This window comes from Microcebus murinus, chromosome 6 (genome assembly GCF_040939455.1).
Source record: "Microcebus murinus isolate Inina chromosome 6, M.murinus_Inina_mat1.0, whole genome shotgun sequence".
Taxonomy (NCBI): Eukaryota; Metazoa; Chordata; class Mammalia; order Primates; family Cheirogaleidae; genus Microcebus; species Microcebus murinus.
In genome coordinates, this window is record NC_134109.1 from 34,215,547 (window position 1) to 34,227,724 (window position 12,178).

Sequence of the window (12,178 nt, forward strand, 5' to 3'; positions counted from 1 at the left end):
TGTAATATAATATAAAAGATAAGAATGTGGACAACTTAGACTACCTAGGATGAAATCCCAGCTGTCAGTAAGCTACATGACTTAGACATAACACTTCACTTCTCTGCACCTCAGTTTTTTTATATGTAAAAATGAGATAGTAGGCCATAACTTATTAGGTTATTAATTTTAAATGAGTTAATACTTATAAAGTACTCAATACAAAGCCTGATATATGATAAGCATGATGTCAAGTGATAATTATGATCATTACTAGAGTTTTTCTCCTGTTACAGAGAAAAAGTCCTTGACTGGGGTATAAGTTCTAATTCTGCCATTTGTTATATCTTTGAGCAACTTACTTGACTTCTCTGAGCCTCCTTCATTTCACTGATTATATTACAATGTGTTAAGGAGAAAATTCATAGTTACTTCTCTCATCCCATTAAATTAGGAGCTCATTTCATCTCTTCTCATTCTAGAATTACTACTTTCTCTCTTAATGTCTCACTTCTTTTCATTTACTTTAATATTTACTAATTCAAATTCACCAGCCCCATTTTTTTTCTCTTATTTGCCTCTGATAACATTTTCGAAGGTGCTTGAACAACTGTACAAGCATACCTTGGAGATACTAGGGTTCAGTTCCAGACCACAACAATAAAGCAAATTACATGAAATTTTTGGTTTCCCACTTCATATAAAAGTTATGTTTATACCATATGCTATTAAGTAGATAGAACGTTATGTCTAAAAACACAATGTACACACCTTAATTATAAAATCATTGCTTTAAAATGCTAATGAGCATCTGAGACTTCAGTGAGTCACAATCATTTTTCTAGCTGAGGGGCTTGCCTCAATGTTGATGGCTGCTCCACCGATCAGGGTGGTGGTTGCCGAATGTTGGGGCGGCTATAGCAATTTCTTAAAAGAATACAATAAAGTTTGCCACAATGATTGACTCTTCCTTTCACAAAAGATTTCTTTGTAGTATCATGCTGTTTGATAGCATTTTATCCACAGTGTGATTTCTTCCAAAACTGGAGTCAACCCTCTCAAACTCTGCCACTGCTTTATGTAATATTCTGAATCCTTTGTTATCATTTCAACAACGTTCATAGCATCTTCATTAGGAGTGGAATCAATCTCAAAACCCCTTTCTTTCCTCAATCATAGGAAGCAATTCCTCATCTGTTAAGTTTTATCATGAGACTGCAGCAATTTAGTCACATCTTCAGGCTTCACTTCTAACTCTAGTTCTCTTGCTACATCCACCACATCTGCAGCTACTTCCTTCTACCAAAGTCTTAAACCCCTCAAAGTCAGTCATGAGGGTTGGAATCAATTTCTTCCAAACTCCTCTTAATGTTGATACTTTCCCCTCCTCTCATGAATCATGAATGTTATGAATGGCATCAAGAATTGTAAACCCTTTCCAAAGGTTTTCAATTGACTTTGCCCAGATCTATCAAAGGAATCACCATCTATGGCAACATAGCCTTATAAAATGTATTTCTTAAATAATAAGAATTGAAAGTTGAAATTACTCCTTAATTCAAGGGCTGTGGAATGAATATGTTAGCAAGCATGAAAACAACATTAATCTCCCTCCTTGCACATCTCCATCAGAACTCTTGGATGATGAGGTACATTGTCAATAAGCAGAAATATTTTGAAAAGAACCTAAGCAGGTCTCAACAATGGGCTTAAAATAGTCAGTAAATCATGCTATAAACACATGTGCTATCATCTAGGCTTTGTTGTTCCATTTATAGAGCATAGGCAGAAAAGAGTTAGCATAATTCTTAAGGGCCCCATGACTTTAGAAATGGGAAGTGAGCATTGCCTTCCATTTAAAGTCACCAGATGCATTAGACCCTAACAAGAGAGTCCGAACCGTGCTTTGAAGCCAAGCACTGACTTTTCATCTCTAGCTATTAAAGTGTTAGATGGCATCTTCTATCATCTATATAAGGCTGCTTCATCTACATTGGAAATCTGTTGTTTAGTGGAGCCACCTTGATCAATGATCTTAGCTATACCTTCAGGATAACTTGTTGCAGCTTCTACATCAGCACTTGCTGCTTCACCTTGCATTTCTATGTTATAGAGATGACTTCTTTTCTTACACATCCTGAGGCAACTTCTGCTAGCTTCAAACTTTTCTTCTGCAGCTTCCTCACCTCTCTCAGCCTTCACAGAATTAAAGAGAGTTTGGGCCTTGCTCTGGATTAGGATTTGGTTTAAAGGAATGTTGTGCTGGTTTCATCTTCCATCCAGATCACTAAAACTTCCTCCACATCAGCAATAATACTTTTTGGCTTTCTTATAATTCTTGTGTTCACTGGAGTAGGACTTTGAATTTCCTTCAAGAACTTTTCCTTTGCATTTGTAACTTGGCAAACTGTTGCAAGAGGCCTAGCTTTTGCCCTGTCTCAGCTTTTGACATGCCATCCTCATCAAGTTCAATCATTTTTAGTTTTGGATTTAAAGTTAGAGACATGCAACTCTTCCTTACACTTGAATACTTAGAGGCCATTACAGGGTTATTAATTAGCCTAACTTCAATATTGTTGTGTCTCCGGTCATAAGAAGACCCCAAGGTAGAGAACGAGAGAGACAGAGGAATACCAGTTGGTGGAGTGTCTGAACACATACGACATTTATCAATTTAAGCTCATCATTTTATATGGATGCACTTCATGGCACCCCAAAACAATTACAATAGTAACATCAAAGATCATTGATCATAGATCATATAACAGATGTAATAATGATGATGAAAAAGTTTGAAATGATTGGATAATTACCAAAATGTGACACTGAGACAAAAAGTGAGCACAGGGTATTGGAAAAATGGCTCCTACAGAATTGCTTGATATACGGTTACCACAAAGCTTCAATTTGTAAAAACAAACACAATATCCATGAAGCACAACAAAATGAGGTATGCCTTTATTCTTACTTGCTTCTACTCAGTTATGCCATTTCCTATAATCTGTCTATTTCATAGTCTGCCACCCTGTGATTGAATAATAACACCAACAGCACAACATTTGACTGTACTCTCACACTCATTCTCTGATTTAAGTCTCATAACGATCGTCCTGTGAAAGGTAATCAGGTACAGAGAAAAAATTTGACCTACAAAATGTGGAGCCAGGACATGAACCCAGGATAAAGGCCCTAAAACTTTGTTTATGAACACAGGATAAATGTTGGAAAACAGTATTATTCCTTACTGTTTCCTTGTCTTACTAGAATGAACATGAAATTACTTATCAGGAGGAACTGAGTTTGAGTACCAACTGTGATAATGTTTGTGTACAGAATATATCACTACTCTGAATCTTAATTTCCCCATTTATCTTACTTGTATAACACAAGGGTTTTTTAAGAATAAAACCACCACCACAACAAATGCTTTATAAAACCTAAGGGGCTATACTTTTTTCAATACCTTGTTGTTGCCAAAAACCTATTTCTAATTCAATGCATAACTATATTTTCTCTCCTTGGCCCAGGGATCATAAGACAATATATCAACTTTTGCTCACCATTCTGACTCAAACCCCTAATTGTCATACTCTTTTGCTTCTTTTAATCCATAGACGAGACCTTCTGTGTTTGGAAAGATTGATTCCACTCAACAGGGAGAAAAATAGTCATTCAAAAATTTGTTAAGCATCAACTACATGCCAGGAACTATGAAACAGAAAATAATATATAAAGAGAAAGAAGAGATCTACTAAAATGAGAGTAAGATCATTAAAAGTAGAAGTCCTACAAATTTTTCACCCATCTACAAGATGCTGAGAGATTTATTTTTCTCTTCTTTCTTTAATTCTAACTCCTTCCACTCCCTCTGTTGGGTAGAGGAAGAGAATAAAAAGAATGAGGGAAAGCTAAGTTCAGTTCCAAAGGCTACACCAAGGAGAATGGGATGAAACCGGGTATCTAGAAATCTGTAACACTCCCAACACATCCAGCTAAATCAAGTAACTAAGAGAGGAAGAAAAAGAGTGAAATTACCAAGTACCTACAAAATATCAGTCATTGTTTGAGATTCATATATTTTTCACATTTAGTATCACATTTTATATCAACACAATCTTGAGAGGCAGGCATTCTTCTTCCACTCAACAAATATCTACTGAATGCCTATGAGTGCTAGGCCCTAATTCCAGGTACTTGAAATACATCAGTAAATAAAATAAATAGATGAAGATCCCTGCCGTGGTGGAGCTATTCTAACAAAAGAAGACAAATTTTAAAATAATATATAAAATAAGAATTACATTAAACAACAATAAATGCTATAGGAAAAAACAGAGCATGTAAAGGGTATCAGGAACAGAGGAGTGGTGTATGTGAAAAGAAGAGGAGGTTGCAGTTTTAATTACAGTGGTTTGAAAGGTGACATTTAAGAGAGTTGGTTTGGTGATTCCTGGGGAAAGAATATTCTAGGCAGAGAGAATCATCAATGCAAAATCCTAAGGTGAAAGCTCATCAATTAATACATGTACCAGGAACAGCAAAGAGGCCAGTATAGCTGAAGTGGAAAAAATGAGGAAGACAATTAAAACAAAAAAGTAACAGAAAGAAAGGAAACTGGGGGTCAGATCCTGTAGGGCCTTTTAAAGGCCATTGGCATTTATACTGAGTGAAATGAGGAGCCAGTGGAGAGTTCTGGGCAAAGAAGTGAAATATTTTACTTAGTTTTTGTAGAGAATACTCAGACTACTGTGTTGAGAAAAGACTGTAAATGGATGTATAGGAAGGTAACTGATCAGTGTACAGATGGGTGGATGGGGGGTAGGAAAGAAGGTAACTAAGGGGCAAATTAAGAGGTTACTACAGTAATCCAGGTGAGAGATATGGTGGTCTGTGCTAGGCTAACATCAGTGAAGGTGGTCGGAAATTGACATATTTTAGATGTCTTCATATTTTTAAAGTAGGGCTTGACAAGATTGGGCTTGATGACAAATTGATTGTGGGAGTAAGCAAGGGAGAATCAAGGATGGCTCCATCTAGAAAAATAGAGTAGACATTTACTAAGCTGACAAATATTTTTAAAAGAGCAAGTTTTAGGCAGGGAATCATATTAATATTTGGGATATATTAATTATGTCAATCAGACACCCAAATGGCAATGTCAAGTAGGTATAGATGATATGGGAGTATATGTGTGTGTAATTCAGGAGAGGGGTCTTAAATGGGTATATAAATTTAGAAATTGTCAGCAGGTAGTTGGTGTCTACAGTCATGATCATCAAGGGAGTGTAGAGAGAGAAGAGAATCAAAGACAAAAACTTTTAAGAGACTAATGAGACAAAAAGGATGAACGATAGATACATGAAGAAAGGTTTTTTAAAAATATAATATCCTAGAAGCCAAGTGAAGAAAGTGCATGTAAGAAGAAATGATCAACTATATCAATTATTGTTGCTAAGTCAGGGAGATGATGAGTATTGAGAAATTAATTTGAAGTTTAGCAATATGAAGTTCATTATTGACCTTATCGAGTTGAAACGAGTAGTTTCAATTCACTGATCACAGCAAAAGCCTAACTGTACTGGATTTAAGAGGAAACAGAAAGAAAGGAATTGGAGACAGTGAGCATAAACAATTCTTTCAAGGATTTTGTTGCATCTGGGGAGCAAATAAAGAGTGTTATTTGGTAAGAGAAGTAGCATCAGGTAAAAGATGGTTTAAAGATAGAAATACTAGTAGGTTTGTTTTCTTACAGCAGTGATGCAGTACCAAGAAACTTTTATGACACAGGAGAGTGGAGAATTGCTGGAGCAATGTCTTTAGACATAAGGAAACAAATTCTAATACACAAATGGGAGAGATTGGCTTTAGAAAGGTAGAAAGTAATCGGTGAGAAGACAGAGTATATGGTAAGAAGACAGAGATATTGGTAGGTGAGTAGATGTGGTAAAAGGAGTCTATGCAAGTTCTATTTTGATTGTTTCAATTTTCTCAGTGAGTAGTAAGCAAAATTGTCAGCTGAGGGAGAGACTGGAAATGAGATGTCTCTTGGAAAGTCTGATGAGAGAAAACATGGAATAGGTCATCTAAGAAAACAGAAGAATAAATCATCCAGGAAAATATAATGTGAATGTCAGGTAGTTTTAAGGACTCATTTGATACTTTATATTTGTGATGATGAATTTAAGTAAAACTAGTCAGCATCATTCTGCATTTTCCTCAAGATACAAATAGCTTCATAGGTACAGACTTAGAGTTGAAGAAAGGCTAGATTTAAGATGGGTTGTAGCTTTTCCAAGTGAGTATGACCAAGTGAGAGTGAGACAAGAAACTTGAGATTGTATGCAAATAGAGTTGAGGATTTAGGTTACAGATAACAAAATACCATGAATTTAAGTTAGATAGAAATGATGACTCAAGGGACAATTAAAAGATGATAGGATCAATAAATTATTATCTCCATTTCATAAATAAGACTTCAGTTGCTCAAATCAAACAGTTTTGAGTGATACAATTGGAATAAAATCTGAATCCAGATGTGTATTATTCAAGTCATTCTGTCCATGGTACTGATGGCACCAAGCTACCTTGCAAATTTGACTTTCATTGGCATACCAATTTCCAAAAGGATAAACCTAAGGCAAAACTATAAGTTAGACAATTTTTCCCAGGCCTCTCTCACCTTCCTCTCCTCCCTCCATGTCCCAATGCTTAAAGCCCCTTCACTGTTCAAACTCCCAAATGATACTGAGTCTTGCCCTATCTCCCAATATGACAAAATCACTTTCACGTTCCCCTACCAATGGACCTCATTCATGAAAATCTGAACCCACTAAGAAGTGCTCTGAATAGAAAAATATTTATACATATAAATGACTAAACTTAATTGTCCTAATGAGTATATTCATTCTAACAAGGAATCTTTAATTTTGTGAAACATATTAGGTAGAAATGATTAACCTAAATCAAGAACTTTTTGCTCTTGGTTTTTACTATTTCTAACACCCTCTCCCTTAAAAAAATTATATATATATCTTTTACAAAATCTCAGGCTTCTGATTTTTATCTCTGCTCGGAGAATGAGAAAATGATGACACTGACATACCGGAGATCAGATCCAAACTTGTGTTAAAGATATTTTATATTTAGAACCATAAATTGAACATTCTGGTAAGTCTGGGACTACCTAGTAAAGCAAGAACTAAATGTAGCCAGTTTGAGGGTACTACTGTTCTCACGAATACATGGTTGGGGAAAAAAAAAGGTCTTAAGGTCTTATATGTCAAGACTATTATTTTTAAAGATATGATAAAGTTAGCACAATAAGGTCTAATCCTGAACATACACGAAAGTATCATCACTGATCATCATGGAAGACAGAAGGTAGAATTCTACTATATAAACACTACACATCTCTATTTATTTTCAATTAGCATGAGTGGTAGATTTTATTACAATTTGCAATTATTCAATCTATCTTCCTTCTAAAGGTTCATCACTCTCACTTGTTGCTATATAACTTATAATACTCCTATCAGTGTGAACATTTTGCCCCACTGACTTTGGCCTTGGCCACTGATTTGTTTTGGCCAATGACATATAAACAAACAACCAAGCAAATGTTTTAAGAGCTACTGTGTATTTCCGCCAAGTCTCTTTCTTTTTTCCCTCTGTTACAAGAACAGGAGTTCTTCTCCAGCCTGGATCTCACAATCGGAAGACATGTGAAACAAGAACAGAACCAGTGCCAACCTTCAGCCAATGTGGAGAAAGAGCAAAAAATAAATGATTGTTGTTGGAAACTCCTGAAATATTGAGGTCATGTGTTATGCAGCATAACTTAGCAAAAGTTAATACAGTATGCATTACTATTATAATTAGAAAAAAATAGATTTCACTGCATCAACCTTTAAGGACAACAGTTATTACAATGCTTAACCAACTGGAAAAAATTAATTGCAATCACATTTTTAAGACATCAGAGCACTCATGATGGAACAAGAAATAGATAAACTAAAATTCTAGAAAGAAAAGAGCCCTTCCTAGGTAAACTGAAATCACTTGCCATTTTCTTTCCTGTGAGCATTTAAAGATTCTGGGCATAGCCTGGGAATTGAGACTGGCCCAGGCAGAAGGACTCTACTGGTGAAAATAGAAAGCAGTAGAGCTTTTTAGTATATTAGTCTGAAAACTAGGAAGCCCCTAATGCAAGGCTTAAAGGAACATTTGCTGAATTCTAAGTGATGCAGGAAGCTGCAAGACAGCTAGAATGGCAGAGTGAAATTGCCTTCAGTCTAACAGTGCTTAAGAGAAAAAGTCTTGCTCGAGAAGGGGGACTATCCACGCTCACACTACACCAACAAGTGCACAATAAACATTCTTTTCAAGTACACATGAAATGCATCAATCTAACACACTCTTTCAGAGAATAAAAGAGAGAGAAGATTTCTCAATATTTTTTATGAAGCCAACAAAACTTGATACCAAAAGCTGACAAAATATTACAAGAAAAGAAAACTACAGGCCAATATATCTCATAAATAGATGTAAAATTCCTAAACAAAATAGTAACAAATTGAATCCAATAATACACAAAAGAGATACCACATCATGAAAAACTAAGGTTATCCTACTTAAGGATAACTTAAGGTTGGTTTAACATTTGAAAATCAATCATTGTAATTCACCATAGTACAGAATTAAGGACGCAAACCATATGATTTATCTCAATAAAAACAGAGCAAACATTTGATGAAGTTTAACATCCATTCATGATTTAGAAAACTAGGAATAGATAAGAACTTCATTAATCTGATATAGGGTGCCTCCAAGAACCTACCATTAACATCATAAATAGTGATGATACACTCAACATTTTTTCCCTAAGTTCAGGAATAAGAGTATCACTATTTCTATTAAACATTGTTCTGGACATCTTAGCCATTGCAGTAAGGTAAAACAAATAAACAATTATAAAGACCGGAAAGAAATAATTAAAATAATTGTTATTCTCAAATGATATGGTTATACACATAGGAAGTACAAGAGAATCTATATCTATTAAATATGAAAAATAAGCAAACTTAGCAAGATTGCTGCTTATGATCAAAATACAAAAATTAATTATATTTCTATGTATTAGATGAAACAATTGAAAATAAAATTTAAATAAGCAATACCATTTACAATAGCATTTTAAAAACATCAAATACCTAGCCAGAGCTCTCACAAAATATGGGCAAGACTTCTACATTGTAAACCATAAACACTTGTGAGAGAATTTAAAGATCCAAGCATGGATAGATCATTCATGTCCATGGACTGGAAGACTCTATATTGTTAAGACGACAATTCTCTCCACACTGATCCACAGCTTCAGTGCAATTCCAATCATAATACCACAATTATTTTTTAAAATTTGGAATATGATTGTAAGTATATATGGAAACACAAAGGATAGAGTATAGCCACCAAAAAACTGTTGAAGAAAAAACTTGAGAGAAGTTATATGACCAGATATCAAAATTTAGAATAAAACTACAATAATTAAGAGAGAATAATATTGGTGCAAACACAGACAAACCAATAGAAGAGAGTATACACTCTAGGAACAGACCCACTTGATTTATTACTTTATTTATTTATATCAAAGGTACTCTATAAGCCAGTGGGGTAAGGGCAAATTTTAAAAAATATAGGGCTGGATCAACTGAATATCCATATGTTTAAAAAAAATTCTTGATCTCTACCTCATATCATTCACACAAATAAATTTGAAATGTACCATAGAGCTTCAATTTAGAAAGTAATAAAATTTCTAGAAGAAAACTTCGCAGAATATTTGTATGATCTGCAGTAGGGAAAGACCTTTAAGACATAAAAAAAACCCACAAACCATAAAAAGCAAACTTGATAAATTGAACCTCATTAAAATTAAGAACTTTTATTTATTATAAAATACTATTAGGACTCTTAAAGGACTAGCCACAGACTAGGGCAAGGATGGGAATCTTTTCATGTTGGAAGGCCACATTAATTTAGATCTAATCAAATAAGACCACATTCAAGAAACTTCAATTAGATACACTTGAAAATGTACATTATCTTGTAAAAATTTGCTATGTACTTAATTTCAAAAAATGAAAACTATTTGTTAATTTTAAAGTTAACAACCCTTTTAATGATTTTGTTGTGTCTGCTTTCTGTTGGAAACCATCTGAATATTTGGTTGCAGCATGGAAGTCCACAGTTTCAGCTGATCCTCTAGACAGGTATTAGTCATTTGTGACCTTAAGGGCATCTTCATTTGAGTTAGGTAGGGGAATGTAGATCCATCCACAACAGTAAGTGGAAAGCAAAAAAATGGTTTTCAGGCATGTTGTTGAAGACATGGGTATTCTACTGCATTTTTCCATATTACAACTGGATCTTTCTTAGCATCAAACAACGACTTTAAAATATCATCTACTGAGCACTCAATCAACTCCATCTGTATAGTTCTTTAGGTGCCTTCGTGATGTGAACTAGGAGAGGATGAAATGCCAATTTATGTGTGATATCATGATTCTCAAAGTCAGTGAATCTTTCATTGTAGTCTCCAACAGGCCTATAACTACTGTGTATTCTTCAAATGATTTGCATATACCATCCTGCTTATCAATAACCTTTGCTAACGTGTGTAAATGTTCATCCCAAATTTCCTTTTAAAGAAGTATTTTGAAGAAAAGCTTTTTTCGAAATGCTTGGATTTTTTTGCCACACATCATATATAGACTTAGTTTTACCTTACAAAGAAATACTCAAGTCATTTTGATTTGACATGATATCACACAGAAATGATACATTCCTACAGAATGTAATAATTCAATAATTCACATTGCTGATTCTGTTCTTCATACAATTTAACTATCTGTTGTCAGAGATAAAAAATTGAACAACACCTGTCCCTGTGACAGCCAACACACTTTAGAATGATACAGCAAATCCACACAAATCCACAGTAAATAACTTACCATTCAACTTTAGCATTTTACAAAACTGACGATGCCATGTTGCATTTGCACGAATATAGTTAATACTACTTATAATTTATTACAAAGTGTCACTTAAAATAGTGCTTTAGCACAGAGATTTTGCTGATGCAAGATACAATAAAAAGAAATAACATCTGGATTTGTTAATACTTCTTTTTTTTATCTGTGCAATAAACCCTTCATGTTTTCCTATCATGGTTGGTACACTATCTGTACATATACTCACTAAATTTATCAAATTCAGTCCAACTTCAAGACATTTATCTTGAAAGTTGTTGAAGATATCTATTCCCCATATTCTGCTGGCAAAAGTGTCCAAAGCAAGTAACTCTTTTTAGCAAAGACAATCTTCTGTTATGACCCAAATGAAGTATAAAACCTGCACTGAGTCAATAGTATCAGTTGATTCATCCAAAGTAACTGAATAATATATATTTTCCTTTTAAAGTACTGCATGAAATTGTTCTGTTAAGTTGAAGGCTAATCCATGCTGCCCTTCAGTTATGGTTCTCTTTGAAAGAGGCAGTTGTTTGTAGTTTGAAATGTTATTGGGGTCCTACAACTTCAACAATGCATTCTTTCACAATCTCTACATCACTGAATGGCTTTCCTTTTTTCCCAAGCATATAAGCTACTTTATAAGTTGTGTCAGTGGCATTATTTCCAGGTCTTATTGCTGCTTGAAAAATTGTCTTTGCTTTTGCTTTTCATCTTTTAATTGCTGCAATACAGCCTTTAGCGCCTCTCCCTCTAATTTAAAATATTTGTGGTCCTTATGAGTGTTATAATACTGATGAGCATTGAATTTCTTTAATGTTGATACTGCAGTATCACGAAGCAAGCAAATCATCCCATCTTTAGCGGAAATAAGATAATATTGTAATTCCCAATCCTCATTTTAAAAAACCTATTTTCTTCCTTCAGTGTTCTCTTGGACCTTTTTGACATGATGGGCTGTTAAACGGACAGAATTAAAAAAATACTGTCGAGGAGCTGTGCAACTATTCACAAATTCCACTTCAAACAGAAACACAGAGCACTGTTGTTAAAAGCTGGCACCAGACTGTGTACTTGACCCCCATAAACTCTAACCAACCAGCCTTGTGAGGTAGTGGTGCCAGTCAGGCAGGGGACATTAGAGCTAAATCATGAGTATAGCAGCCGTCAAT

General features: G+C 34.6%; 1 protein-coding gene across 15 annotated transcripts in view; it reads right to left on the reverse strand.

The window, feature by feature from the left end:
• Positions 1 to 12,178, reverse strand: part of GPHN (gephyrin) — a 540,115-nt gene that overhangs the window by 504,961 nt on the left and 22,976 nt on the right. The window lies entirely within an intron of this gene.